The sequence below is a fragment of the Prionailurus viverrinus genome, chromosome F2 (assembly GCF_022837055.1).
Source record: "Prionailurus viverrinus isolate Anna chromosome F2, UM_Priviv_1.0, whole genome shotgun sequence".
Taxonomy (NCBI): Eukaryota; Metazoa; Chordata; class Mammalia; order Carnivora; family Felidae; genus Prionailurus; species Prionailurus viverrinus.
Window position 1 is genome coordinate 18,462,191 of NC_062578.1, and position 14,857 is coordinate 18,477,047.

A 14,857-nucleotide genomic window follows, 5' to 3' on the forward strand; every position below is an offset into this window, starting at 1 on the left:
GTTACTGTGATCATTAGGTGAAATAATGGATAGAAAATATCTGGTAGTAATAATAATTATAGTAATAATAATTAAATCCCTGGCCAGGATCAAAAGCTTCCTCTAGTTATCTATGTGCTTCTGAAATGGACATATTTCCAGTTAGATATAATAATAATTAAAATGTGAAGAAGATTTTGCAACTCTTTGTGCATCTATTATATAGTTTTATTCCTTATAATAGTCACCTGTTTGACAGGACTTATCCCTATTTTGGATGAGGAGGTGAGGAGGCAGAGTATGGGAATTGCTAGGTATTTTCTTTAATCTTGCCTACTTAGGTTAGTGCCAGAGTCAGGTGGTAAAATCAGAGTCATTCCCTTACAGTGTATTGACAGGGCTAAACCTATGTAGATTGAAGGGAATCTTAGATAAAGTATAATAATATTCAGCACGATGTGGTACAAATAATAAATTTTTCATGATTGTCAAATAAACAAGTCCATCTAGAGATATTACTAAGTGTGGCAGAAACCTAATGCTTCTTTTACTTTTTTATTTATGATAGTCAAAGCAATTAAATATTAAACCTATTTGCAATACAAACTGAAGGAAAGCTCAAAGACACTTATAATGTTTTAAATCATTTTTATTACAGTTGGAAACAACTTCTTTTAAGATAACCAAAGGAGTTTTATATTATGTCTCATATGATAAGTGTTTCAATCTAACTTAATGTTTCTGATACTTCAGGTGGAGTGTTACAGAATTTTGATCATTGCAATATGTCAATTTCACATCCGGCTCTTATGTTACTGTTTTTAATATCTAGTGTGTAATCAATTTCTTATTTTTTACCCCCAACACACGTACACACACACACACACACACACACACACAGACTTTAATATTTAGCTAACTACTTAGTGAAGCTTTAACCTTTTGTTCAGGGCACAATGTGAGAACATAACTGAAATTAAATTTTTTTTAATGTTTATTTATTTTTGAGAGACAGAGACTCAGAGCAGGAGCAAGGGAGGGGCAGAGAGAGAGGGAGACACAGAATCTAAAGCAGGCATTAGGTTCCAAGCTGTCAGCACAGAGCTGGGAGAACATAACTGAAATTAAAAGCTTTTTGACCAATTGGATGGTTAATTAACTATCCTATCCTATTAATTAACTACTATTGCAGTCTGAAGAAAATAACACAAGTAGGAAAACAAAAGGATTTGATTGAGTTACTGTTATCTGGAGTTATTTAAAAATCATTGTGTTGTGGGGCACTTGGTCGGTTAAGTGTCTGCCTCTTGGTTTTGGCTCAGGTCAGGATCTCACGGTTGGTGGGATCAAGCCACGCATCCGGCTCTGCACTGACAGTTCTGAGACTGCTTGGGATTCTCTTATTCCCTCTCTCTCTGCCCCTCCTCTGCTCTCTGTCTCTCTCTCTAAAAATAAATAAATAAACTTAAAAAAATCATTATGTTGCGTTAGAGAATAGTTTCTTAAAAGGCAAAATCATGATTTTCATACAAATATAAAATGAATTTATGTCAAAGATCTTATCTCATTAATTAAATTAGGATACAAAAAAAGATGTTACAGCTGGTTCAAAGATGTAAAAAAGCAGAGACATTTACAGATCAAGAATAATGAATAAATATGCAAATGGATGCAACACAGGCTTCCTCCCCCCTCCTCCTCCTCTTTTCTCTGGGAATGGGATTTGGGGGAGGGGTTTCCCTCCACTGAACAGAATTTCTTTGTATATCTATATAGGCATTACTGATTGCACTGCTATCAGTGTTCTACAACTTAAGTTGTAAAATAGCCTAAAGAAAATAAAGTCCAAAGAACCCCCATGGAATCAGTCATTTCACTTTAACCACTAGGCTCTGAAGCCTTAAACAATGCATAGTTTCCCACTGAAGCACACATTTTCCCCTACACTTGGAAAGTGGTGATAGGATCTTCTATGTAATAAAACATTGTTAATAGTCACTGTTTTAGATTCAATGTAGCTTACTTTGGGACAGAAATACTTGTTTACTCATTAGAGCAAACCTGAATGTCAAAAGAATTCATGAGGTTCCATATTGGCATGAGAGAATGGGCGCTAAGCTTGGATGTTTTAGTAAAGTCATGGAAAAGTTAAATAAGTGATTTGAACCTTCAGACAATCTTTACAGTCTCTTCCAAATCTGTGCTTCTAAGATTTCTTGCAGAGAAATAATTTCTTTGTTCCCTAACCCTGCCCCAATATATTGAATCACTCTTTGCAAGCCGAGTGAGAGGTTTCTAGACCTGGGCACTTTTCCAGCCCTTGAAGAGGAAGTGAGATCCTGAAGAACGTGTTCTAATTTATACATTGCTCCCTGCTGTTCACAAATTTGATACAGAATCTCATCTTGAAGCTAAACAAGATAACATGCTTCTGATTTTAACAAGCATCAGTGACCGGGCCCGGTAATGCAGTGACCAGAGGTGTCCCAACAGCACCTACTGCTGTAAAGATCCTCCTTAGCAGCCTTTGTTTGCAACTGCAAGCAAACATAAAAGGGAAAGAAAAAAGAAAATGGAGATTTGCTACTTTTTGGAGCCTCTGTTATTTGAGGAATGTTGGTATCTTCACTTCTGAGAGCTTTCAAAGTTGTTCTGTTTCTCACTATGATCAATGTGCTTGAATAGCTTAGATTATTGCATTTGATGGAGCTTGTATTTTTCTCTTGATGAGAATGCAGTTCTCGTTAGCATTAACGACAATTCCACATTGCTTTTGTCCCAATTTGCCAACTGTCTTTTTCCTTTTGGAAAACGGATATTTTCTCTCTCCTAAAACTTCTCCAGTCTTAAACATTTACGTGGATTTAAAATGTGTTTTAAAACCCATCCTTCTGTAACTTCCAAATATTTCTAAGTTTTATCGTTGAGCAACTTACTTGGTGCACATATGAGAGTAAATAAGTGACGAAAGTATATATGAAATTAAGAATTTAATTTATTTAGAGGAATGGTTAATGCTCTTAAGAAAAAAAATACACACTGGCAATAAACTCCTTTAGCATGTGTGTGTGTGTGTATGTGTGTGTGTGTGTGTGCATTTTCTCCTACATCTGTTATAGACTAAGATTATTTTTGTATAAACTGTAATTGTCCTCTTTTGGAAATCAATACAGAATAACAAGACATATTTCCTCCAGATAATAGTAACTCTTTAAATGGAAAATAACTTTGGCCATTGTTTCATTTTTTGGAGGTTCAAATTATTTTAGTATGATTAATGAGAGGAGCAGTTCCTGGATATTCTTAATAACTGTATCCTGTTGGCTTAAGACCTCACTTTGCCCAGTTTATGATTAAAATGCTCCACTTATAGTTAGATGTAACATAAATAGTTCTTGTGCTTGACTATGATAGAATTTGGAAACTAGTTTTGATCAAACCAGTATCCTCAAGGAGATTAGAGAGCATAAATGAAATATTACTGTAACCTCCTTGATATCTTGCTTTTGCTTCAGCTTCATTGACTAATCTGGGGGTGGTTTTACAGCTTATTTGAAACTCTAAGTAGATTACCATATGAATCAGTAATTAATAGAATCTCAAAATGCTCCAATGATAATACTGATCGCTTTAAAATCAACACCTCCCCGGCTCTTACTTCCCTCCATCCTTGGTATTCTGAACATGGTTGACCCTTCTGAGGAGGAAGAAAACGAGCCTGTTCAGGTCATGGCCAGGACCTTCTGCTTTTGCTTGTCTCTGTGATTCTTAATTCTTGGAACCTTAGTTTAGTGATGCATTTAGAGTCCCCTCTCTAGCCTCCTGGATTCAGCTTTGTACATTGCTCTGACTCTAGTTTCCTCAATGACCCTCCATCTTTCCCCCTGAATTACTGTGGAGGTCCAAATTAATCTTCAGTCTTGTAGTTCTCCACTATTTTCAATACATCCAGAATAATCTTTCTTAAAACCCAAATTCCAACATGTCATTCTTTGCCTTAGAGTCTTCAGTGATCTCTCTTTCCCTTCAGCTCCTTTCGGAAGAGAGAGAAGCCCAACTTATGGCTTCAGCCAGAGCTCATGCCATGACTCACGACACATATTATGTTGTAGTCCAGGCATTTTAGTGTAGGGTGCTCCCACTAGTGGCATCAGCACTACCCGGGAACTTGTCACATATGCAGGTTCCTCAGGGTTCCACCCCCCACCTACTGAATCAGAAACTCTGGGATGGAGCCCAACAATCTGTGTTTCAACAAGCCCCCTGGGGGAATCTGAAGCAGTCTTAAGTTTGAGAGCCTCTGCTGTCATCTTGAACACTTAGAATTCTAAAGCACGCTTTCTCTTTCTCACTTACAGAATTAATTACCTGCCCTCCCTCCCCCAACTTGGTTTCTAGTGCTCTACTCACATCCTCTTCATTGGGCTAACTCCTGTTTGTCCTTCAGTACAAGATGAAACTTCACCTGAGTGTTCTGTAAATGCCCATACTAGGTCCCACATCCTTTTTTTTGTGTCCCCATGCAAAATCTGTGCTATCTTTATGCCAGCCCCTGCCAGCTAACAGCCTGATATTTTGCTATCATGCTTCCTTCTCCTCTCAAGATTACAATTACTACAAGAGTAGGGCAGTAACCTGATGGTTCATGAAGTTCCCTTTTTCTCAGTTGAGCATAATGCCTGAAGCAAAATAGATCACTAAGTGTGAAACAAATGTTTATTGGATGAATATGTTACCTATTTACTTTACATCAGCTTCTAATTGTCATTTGGAATGACTGATCTCATTTCATACATATATATGAAATGTGTATGTTGCCTTAGTTTGATTTTAAGATTGAAAAAGATTCTCAAGAGTACAGGTCACTTTTTTGGTATATCCTCCTTTTTCTTCTTTCAATAATACTAAAGCAACATTTTCTGCACGTGGAATTTCATTTCAAAGCATTACCTGAAATGGCATACCAGTAAATGCTTAGCATCACTGATTATTATCAGGAGGAGGATGGGGTGTGGACAGAATGATGTTTGTACCTAGACTAATTTTGAATAAGCCTTCACTATTTATTTTTGCTCATGCATGTTAACATGTGCTGATTAATAGTATACAAAGTCTTCTGGAATTTTCTTGGAAGACTGGACTTATTTATTTATCTGGGTTTTGAAAGTACGTTCGCCCATTGCCAAGGCTGTAGTCTTTTTGCGTAAGTAATAGCATTTATTCCAGAAAAATACTGACAATCAAAAGCTAGTGAGTTCCCTGAATCACTGAATGGTTTCTACCAAAGAAATTCTACCTCAACTAGCACCCCCATGGGTAAGTAGAAGAGTAAACAGAGAAGTTTTTAAGGTATATCTTAATAGCTTCCAGGTTCATGCTTACTGAAATCAGTGGAAAAGTTGAATTTGGGTCCGATCTTACAGACTAACTTCTGAAACTCTAGTTCAGGGATGGTTAGTGAAGATAACCTAAAAAATATTTCAAATATGGAATCACTGGTAATGCCAATACTGTCAAATATAGTTAATCACTTCACTTCCATCTTAAAGCAAGTAAGAAGTACTTATTGAAACATATTCCTTTAAGTGATCCAGGTTCAGTCCCTAGAATATCACGTTCGATGTAGGAGAGAATAAACTTATAATAACATGGGGATTTTAAAAGGATTAGAAGGTCTTACTCTCTTCTTTCTGAATAGAATTGTCTCCTTGCTAACATTTATAAGCTACTTTTGAAGTTTATATGCTGTAAGATAAAGCCAACCTATTGAAATACTTCCTGGAGAGACACATGCCCTGGCTTTTTCTAATTGGAAATATAGGCTTTGCTGTGTGGGTCAGCTATTCACCTTCAAGGATGGACTGCTTTTGAGCTTTATATAGATGCAGAAGGTTGCAAAGACTAGATACGACAGCTCAGGATTGTGAAATTGAATCACTATCCTTCATACCGAAAATGAGAGTGTGGGACATCATGATCTCTAAGGATCCTCGATACTTTTCTAAATAGGAAGGTTGCCTAGTTAAAAAAAAAAAGGCAGGGAGGGCTTTATGGTCAGGTAGCCTGAGAGCTACCACCTACTGGTTGTGATCCTAGAAAGTTATTCAGTCTCCGTGAGTCCCACTTTGTACACCTGCAAACTGAGAACACCACACCTACATCACAGAAGTACAATTTCATTCATGGTCAGTGAGCCTAAAGTACACAGGACTGCACCTAGCACAGTGAGGATGCTCCTTCATGAGCTGCATGAAGAAGGCATCCTTCCACCTCTGCCAACAAGGAAGTGTGTAACTTTAGGAAAGCCACTTAAGCCCAAATTGCTATTGGGGTGCCTGGTTGGCTCAGTTGGTGGAGTGTACAACTCTTGATCTCAGAGTTGTGAGTTCAAGCCCCATGTTGGGTGTAGAAATTATGTAAAAAATAAAATCTGAAAAAAAAAGCCCACAAAAGATTCCTAAACTGCTACCATCAATCAAACCTTGACTCTAAGGTCTCATAGGAACCACAATTGTGAGGCATTCAACATGTAGAAAGTGCCCTTGGGTGAGAATATCAACCATTTTCAGGCTGACCTATTCTTATTGGGAAAAATATCCCATGGTAATTATTTTGGGGGCGTGATTTACTATTTAAAAATAGATTGCCTTGGGGTGGTGGGAGAAGTGCTGAAAGGATGCATTTTCACAAAATTTGAAAAACAGTTCCATAGCTCTGCACACACCCCCTAAAGCAGTTGCTAAAAACAGTGCTTGGTGTTGTATCCCTTGGCTGAGAGCCTCTCATTTGCCATGGACACACTGAAAATAATACAGGAAATACTTTATTCAAGAGAAGTTAATTTATCCTTTCTTCAGGCAGCCTTTTCTGTGCCAAATCTGAACCACTCTTGAAGGTCTATATATCAAGCTGCATTGGTTGTGTTTTAAGTGAAAAGGATATAATCCTTTGTGTTGGGCTGCAAGACACAAGTGTATGCAGTTGAATCAACTGCAAAACTAAAGTCCAGTCATGTCATCCCACTACTCAAAACTACCCAACAGCATTCCACCCCTCTCAAATCCTCACTCTAATCTATAAACCCTGTACAACTGGCCCTCTTTTCCCTGTGACCTCATCTACTGCCATTCTCCCCAACCATCAGCGTCAGTCACAAAAGCCTCCCCAGAAAAACTCCTGCTTCAGAGTTTGACACTCACTTCACCTGTGCTAAGAAGGCTCTTTGCCCAGACATCTATCTATCGTCATGCTTCTTCCCCTTACTTTCGTAAGGCTTTTACATTGTCATTTTTCACTGTGGACTTCTCTGGCTACCCTTTCTGTTACCACAACCCTCCTATGCCTTCCCCCTTCCATCATTTATTTATTTCTCCTTAGTAATTATTATTAAATAATATTTTATATATTTTATTTATGTATCTTGTTAAATGCCTGCTCCACTACTTGGTGAGTTATGAGAGAGAAGGTGTATTTTTCTTACTTGCTTTCTTCACTACTTATAAAGTGTTTAAAATAGGACCTAGCCCAGAACAGGTCCTCAATACATTCTTATCAAATGAATGGATAAATGAATGCTGACAGTCTCACTGAGGAGAGGTGATTCATCAACATAAACCATCAGAGATCTATCTTACAGCATAAGCTTCCGAAAGAAAACACTAAGTTTTGCTAATTCTCTGCCTCCTCAAAGCTTTCCAAAGCTTTGTATTATAGGGGGCACACAATAAATATTGAATTTATGAAATCAGTTAATTTATTTATTAATGACTTAAGCCTCCTAATTATCATCACAGTGTATCTGAAAACATCATGCTATGAGCAACTGGTTTCATATTATAATTTGGCCACCAATTTTGTTTTAGAGCCTTAAATAGATTCCTTATTTCTGAGCTTCAGTGTTGACATCTTTAAATGGGAACAATATCATTTTTTAGCCGATGTATCTGAGAATTAGAATAGCTAGGCTTTATACAGTGCCTTGTAGATAGCGAAGTCTTAATAAACATTAGATGCTACTTTTTCTTTTATTAAAATAACTCCAGCTCAACAGTGGCTACTATGGTACAATTTACAATTACATTGTTCTCTTTGAGGAAGAATTTAAAATCTCAGCTGCAACACAGCCATCTGTAATAATAAAAAAATTGTAGATTCATGCTCTCTTTAAGTTCCTCCTAAATCTCAAGCTACACCTGTGCAGGAAGCATTATATCACATAAACAAAGTCTTATTCATTGACTACCATCAAAAAGGAGAAAAAGGGGGAAAAAATCTACAACTTCCACAGGAAATCCCAAGCACAAATTCTCACAGCTGCCTCTATTCACTTGTTATTACTGCCTTGACCATTGTTTTAATTACAGCTCAAAAAAAGACATTATTTTCATGGTACTTTTACCTCCTTAAAGCAAAGTAGTATTGCTGCTCTCCAATCTTGATGATTGCAGTTCTTGCACTAGTCAGCCAGGCTGAATTAAGCTAGGCAACCTAGGAAGTCAAAGATTAAATTCTGGAAGTTAAAATTAGAGTGTAAAAAATTACTTCATGTGCCATAAAGTGTATATACAGTTTCTTCAATTATAGCCTGAGAAATCTGTCTCTGTGGGAAGGCACACTTCATTAACTTTCAGCTATGTAGGCCTGGGGCAGATAGGGTCATCATCTTATAAAATTATATAGTATTATGACCATAATGTTCTTCTTCTCATCAGGAGTAGAAGATTTATAAAAGTAATTGTTTTAAGGAAATCTTGATAAGGGAACTAATATTATACTTCAGAGAGGTTTCTAAATTTATCCCAATTGTGAACTTGCCCTATTTATCTAAATTCCTGGAATTTATTTTTGTTTTGTGCTGACCAGTCTTTGACTCATTCATCTCATTAGTACTCCTTTGTTAAACTTTAATTGAGTTCTAAGAGAGGCTCTGGTTAGAAAACAGCACTGATTGTATGCGGTATAATTTATTATCTGAGTCGCTAAAATTGTCAGTTTTGACAATTTTTAGTCATTTTCTGACTCTTCAGAGTAGTTAAAACTTTAAACAAATATTTTTTTAAAGTAAATCAGGCAAGTTTCCAATTAAAATAAGCATGGAAATGTTTTCAGATATTATACATACGTTTGGGGTAATTTCCTTGGAATAATAATATAATCTACAAAGACTGGCTCTGAAAGATCCTTAAATTCAAATCAAATGGCTTCTCAGTTCCACCCAAATTAATTTTGAGCTTCATGTGGCTACATTTTGTTGAATGTCTGCTTTGGTCAAGACAACACATTGATTCTCTAGACTGACTCTTCATCTCCTGTGGGGAAAAATAACAACACTTTTCATTTGCTAGATTCTCTGGGTTGATTATTTTCTCTTCCTAGTCCTTTGCCTTACATATTTGCCACCTAATACTCTTAGAAGGAGGCAGATGTGGTATTTAGAGACCTATCTAAACATTGCATAATATGTTTAACATTAAAAAAAATTTTAATGTTTATTTATTCTTGAGAGAGAGAGAGAGAGAGAGAGAGAGAGAACATGAGATGGGGAGGGGCAGTGGGAGAGGGAGACACAGAATCTGAAGCAGGCTCCAGGCTCTGAGCTGTCAGCACAGAGCCCATCACAGGGCTTGAACCCATGAACTGCGAGATTACGACCTGGGCCAAAGTCAGACACTTAACTGACTGAGCCACCCAGGTGCCCCTCATTTTCATTTATTTATAATACAAATATTTATTGAGCACTGTTTTACTATCTATTGCTAAATAACAAAGCACTTCAAAACTTAGTAGCTCAAAATAACAACCTGATTATTTTTGCATGATTCTGTGTGTTGACTAGGGCTCAGCTGAGTGGTTATTCTGCTGGTCTTGCTTAGGGTCTACATCTGATTGCAGTCAGATGGCAAATGGGGCTGGATCACCCAAAATGGCTTCTTCACTCACATGTTGGGAACCTTGGGGCTCCTACATGTGGCTTCTGTCTTCAGTGGATTGGCTAGATTTCTTTCATAGTGGCTTACAGTTCTAAGAGGCAGCTGGTGGAAGCTATCACTCTTCTGTAAGTCTGGTCTCAAAGTCTGAGGATGTCACATCCACTGTATTTTACTGGTGAAAGCTAATCACAAGATAAGGCGATTTTCAAATCATTTTTATAGGAGAGAAATGAGTGTTTCAACTCAGATTAGAGAGCTGGATAAAACATCTCTCCAACCTCTACAATAAGACAAGACAGGACAAATCATGTACTCCTGACATTTTGTAAACCCTTACAAAAACTTAGGTCACTGAACAATCACCTACTTAAAATCTATATAGAGAGAGGTACCCACAGGGAGAAATAAAATGTAAGCATTTGCTTATCTTGGACAGATACCACCAAACAACATACAAGCTGGTAAGAATATTCAGGTAGCAACTTTTAATGAGTTGCTAAAGACTAAATATGGGCTTGAAGGAGAATATGAAGCCCCAGGAGGCTATAGACATGGGAAGGATTGCATGCCCTTGCAGCTTTTCCAGTTAAGAACTCTACCAGGTGCTCACAGAGAAGACCAACAAGAATTCCCAGAACACTTCCCCAAGGTGCTGGTTTAGGCAGGGAACAGCAGGCACAGCCACAGCTTTACCTGGATTTATCTCCCTTATGGAACAAAAGTCTTAATCCATAGGGGGAAAGGACAACTAAAACCAGAGCTTGAGTACTGGTGGGAACCTACTGTAGCTGGGGAAGGGAAACAAGGGGAAAAAACCTCTACCCCTGGTGGAGGGAATGAATATGTGCTAGACCAAATTTAACATCTGAAGAAGATGCAGGAACATCCGTAAAGGGCATACTCACAATGTTCATAGTGCCTGCCTGAGGTTTAATTAGAGCATCAGAAAACGAGCCTCTCTCCCCACCACCACATTAACAACTGTTGAGTATAAATAACAGTGGAATGTACGGTGGGAAACCAGTACAAAGGAAAGATATGGGGCCAAACAGGGAGCAAGTGTTGAGAAAATCCATGGGTAAATTAACTCATACTGTAAAAACAAGACATCACTAGAAGAATCTGATGCAGTAGTGCACTGAGGGTAATCACAGTAGTAAAAAACTTCAAACTCTGCCAACTTCTGACTAGATGAATATAAAACTCCATTCTACAAACCTTACAGAAAAGAGGCAGGCTTATCTCTAAACTTGAAAAAATTATTTACTTCATTATCTAGCGTTTTGTACAACATGGCCAGATTCTAACAACAACAACAACAACAACAACAAAAACTTTATGAGATACACAAAAGGGCAAGGAAAACAAAGTCTGAAAAGATAAAGTGGTTATCAGAACCAGACTTAGATATGACAAAAACGCTGGAACTATCAGACAGAAAACTTAAAATAACTACGATTAATTTGTTAGAGGCTCTAATGGAAAAGAAAAATGCAAGATAAGAAAGGCATTTTCAGCAGAGTTAGAAACTGTAAGATAAAGTCAAATGGAAGTGCCAGAAGTCAAAAATACAGTAACAGAGATAAAGAGTGATTTTAATGGGCTCATCAGTAGCCTTGACATAGCCTAGAAAAGAATTAGTGAACTTGAAGATAGGTCAATAGAAATTATTCAAATTGAAAAACAAAGAGGAAGAAAAGGTGAAAAATCAAACAGACCATATGATATCAAATGGTATAATATCAAATAGTATAACATATGCATAATTGGACTCCCAGAGGAAAAGGAAGAGAGAATTGGGCAAAAAAAAAATATTTGAAGAAATGATGACTGGAATATTTTCAAAATTAGTGTCAGACATCAAACCACAGATCTCAGAACCTCAAAGAACACCAAGAAGAGTTCATTAAAAAAACCCAAAACAACCCACCAAGCCTAGGCATATCTTATTCAAACTGTTGGAAACTGAAAACAAAAAGAAAATCTTAAGCTCAATCTCTGAATACTTACCTACAGAGGAATAGTAATAAGATAAACAACAGACTTCTAGTCAGAAACAATATAAGAAAGATGACAGTAGAGGGGCATCTTTAAAGTGCTGCAGGAAAATCCCACATCCAGTGAAAGCCACTTTCAAAAGTGAAAGAAAAATAAAGTCTTTCTCAAACAAAGGTAGAGGAAAGAAGCTCCAGTCTTCTTTTTTTTTCACTTTTTTTTTGTTTTTGTTTTTGTTTTTGTTTTGGAAACAGACACAGGGCATATCACAGGGGGAAGCAGTGTGATGCCTCCTAGGAAGGCTCAGGACAATAGTAGCCAAAGTCAGAGATACCACTGTGGCCAGGCCTAAGACCAACATCACAGAGGTATGAGGAGAGGTTGACCCCTCCACACCAAAAATCACCAAAATAAGCAATCACCAAAAATATGGAATGCTTCACAAATTTGTGAGTCATCCTTGCGCAGGGGCCATGTTAATCTTCTCCGTATCATTTCAATTTCAATATATTTGCCGCTAAAGTGAGCGTGCTCCACTCTTGATTTAAAAAGTGTCCTGTGCATACAGGGAGAGAAGAAATTGGTTGGAAGACACCTTTAGAGATTAGCTACTAGCATCCACTGGATGTAAGGTAAAAGTTATAGTACTGGGGAAAGTCCATGTTACCTCATTGAAATTAATTTTTCCTATTTATAAGTTGCTGGTATTAGTTTATATGATTTCAATGATTTCTTAAAATTGAACTACTTTTTTTAATGGCAGTCGTACATTGTCGTTCATTACTTTATCAATCTGGAGATAGGTATTTTTGTGTGTGATATATAAAAACAGTCTATTTTAAAATTAGATTAATATATTTCTGAAATGTTAGAATGGTTGGCTCCACATAGTAGCTGTGGCTGATTATAATCAATCTATGAAAACTTAACCATCTACACATGAGGTGATGTCTGTATTTTTCTTAAATTAATTTATTTATTTTGAGAGAGAGAGACAGTGAGTGAGGGAGGGGCAGAGAGAGAAGGAGAGAGAGAGATCCCAAGAGGCTCCCTGCTGTCAGCACAGAGCCCAATGCAGGGCTCCATCTCACGAACTGTGAGATCACAACTGGAGCCAAAGTCAAAAGATGGATGCTTAACCAACTAAGCCACCCAGGTGTCCCTCTATATGTTAATAATAAATGTCAGTCAAGAGTCAAACTGGTTGACAAGGGTTAACAAATGCAATTTCAATTTCAGAATTACCGTTTATTTTTAAAAATGTTTATTTATTTATTTTTTGAAATTTATTTTGATGGGGTGGAGGGCCAGAGAGAGCTGGGAAGAGAGAATCCCAAGCAGGGATTCTCAGCTGTCACACTGTCAGCTCAGAGCCTGATGTGGGGTTGAACTCACAAACTGTGAGATCATGACCTCAGCCAAAGTCAGATGCTTAACCAACTGAGTCACCAGTTGCCCCTAAATGTTTATGTATTTATTTTTGAGAGAATGAGAGGAAAAGAGTTAGAGGGAGAGAGAATCCCAAGCAGGCTCTGCACTGACTGCCTACAGCCTGATGCGGGGTTTGATTTCACAAACCATGAAATCATGACCTGAGGCAAAATCAAGAATCAGCCATTTGACTGACTGAGCCACCCGGGCACCCCCAGAATTATTGTTTATTAAAATTATCTTTTAACTTTCTTTTTAATCTTATATTTACAAAGAAATAACTTGGTTATTCCAATTTGATTTTGACAAATATGTATAGTGCCAATCTCTTCACTTTGTAAAATGCTAGTAAAAATTATTGGAGTCAATTATAGATTTGGTACTCTTAAAATTATTTTACTGAAATTTACAAGGATATTTGTGATATAATGTAAAGAATGACTCAGCTGCACAACTTCCAGATAGTGAGTTTGAGTCATGCTTAATACATTTGTGTATGTTTTTTTTAACAAATATTTAATGATACTTGGTAAAGATGGTGAGGCAGACTGTGATAGGTGTAGGGACTGCTGTAATGGGATTGCACAGTGTGGGAGAGAGATGGGGCTCAACTCCAAATATAGCATGGGCATGTGGGAATTTATAGATTAAGAGCAGGGTGTGGGTCAGTGGATGGAAAATTAGTAAGTGGAAACACCAGAAGTAAAGGGGATTCTGAGTAAACAGGATTCTTGCTCAAGATAGGCCAGGGTGATCAAATATCATCTGAGGGATGGAGAAAGATGAGGAACTTGATCATATATTGAAGGTGATGAGATATTGAGAGAGGAAAATGTTGGTTAAACTACTTGGTGGAGTTCTTACTAAAACTGGATTTTACAGGAGCGCAAACAGATGGGCCTAGGAGAACTGACTAAAGTTTAGTCAAGCAAAAAAAAATCTTTGTCATATTATATCAATTATAACATGATAGTATATATTCAAGTTAGCATTGAATAAAGCAGTAATTCTCAAGTTTGAGTAGGCCTCAGAATTTCCAGGAGGGTTTGTTAAAAACCAGATCACTAAGTTCTACCTTCAGGATATGTAATTCAGTACACCCCGGGTAGAGCCTGAGAATTTGCATTTCTCATGTTTCTGGATAATATTGTGTTTGGTCAGAGGAGCACTCTTTGAAAACTCCTTGCATAGATGAACAAATATGCTTTCAGGTTAGACACACTGAGTAAAACCCAGATTTGTTACCAATTCACTCTGAGAGCTTAGGCACAACCTTAATGTTTTAATCTATAAAACGGAGTATTAATAGCTACTGTGTAGTGTTGTTTCTAGAATCCTATGAAGTATTTGCCACAGTCTCTGGAACAGAGGATAAATACTCTGTTGGCACTGTTGATACTGTATTGAATGTTTAATGATGAAGATCTCATTGAAAGATTGTTATGTTTTTCCCAATACATATATTTAATTTATATCTGCAGACCTATTGAGCAAATTAAGAGGTTGAATATTTTGATCCTGAT

The 14,857-nt window shown here is 37.2% G+C and overlaps 1 non-coding gene across 1 annotated transcript; it reads right to left on the reverse strand.

Annotated features, from left to right (window-relative positions):
- Window positions 1-12,326: 12,326 nt before the first annotated feature.
- Window positions 12,327-12,429, reverse strand: LOC125156814 (U6 spliceosomal RNA). The gene has a single exon (XR_007148792.1). It is a non-coding gene; the product is annotated as a U6 spliceosomal RNA (small nuclear RNA).
- Window positions 12,430-14,857: the final 2,428 nt, after the last annotated feature.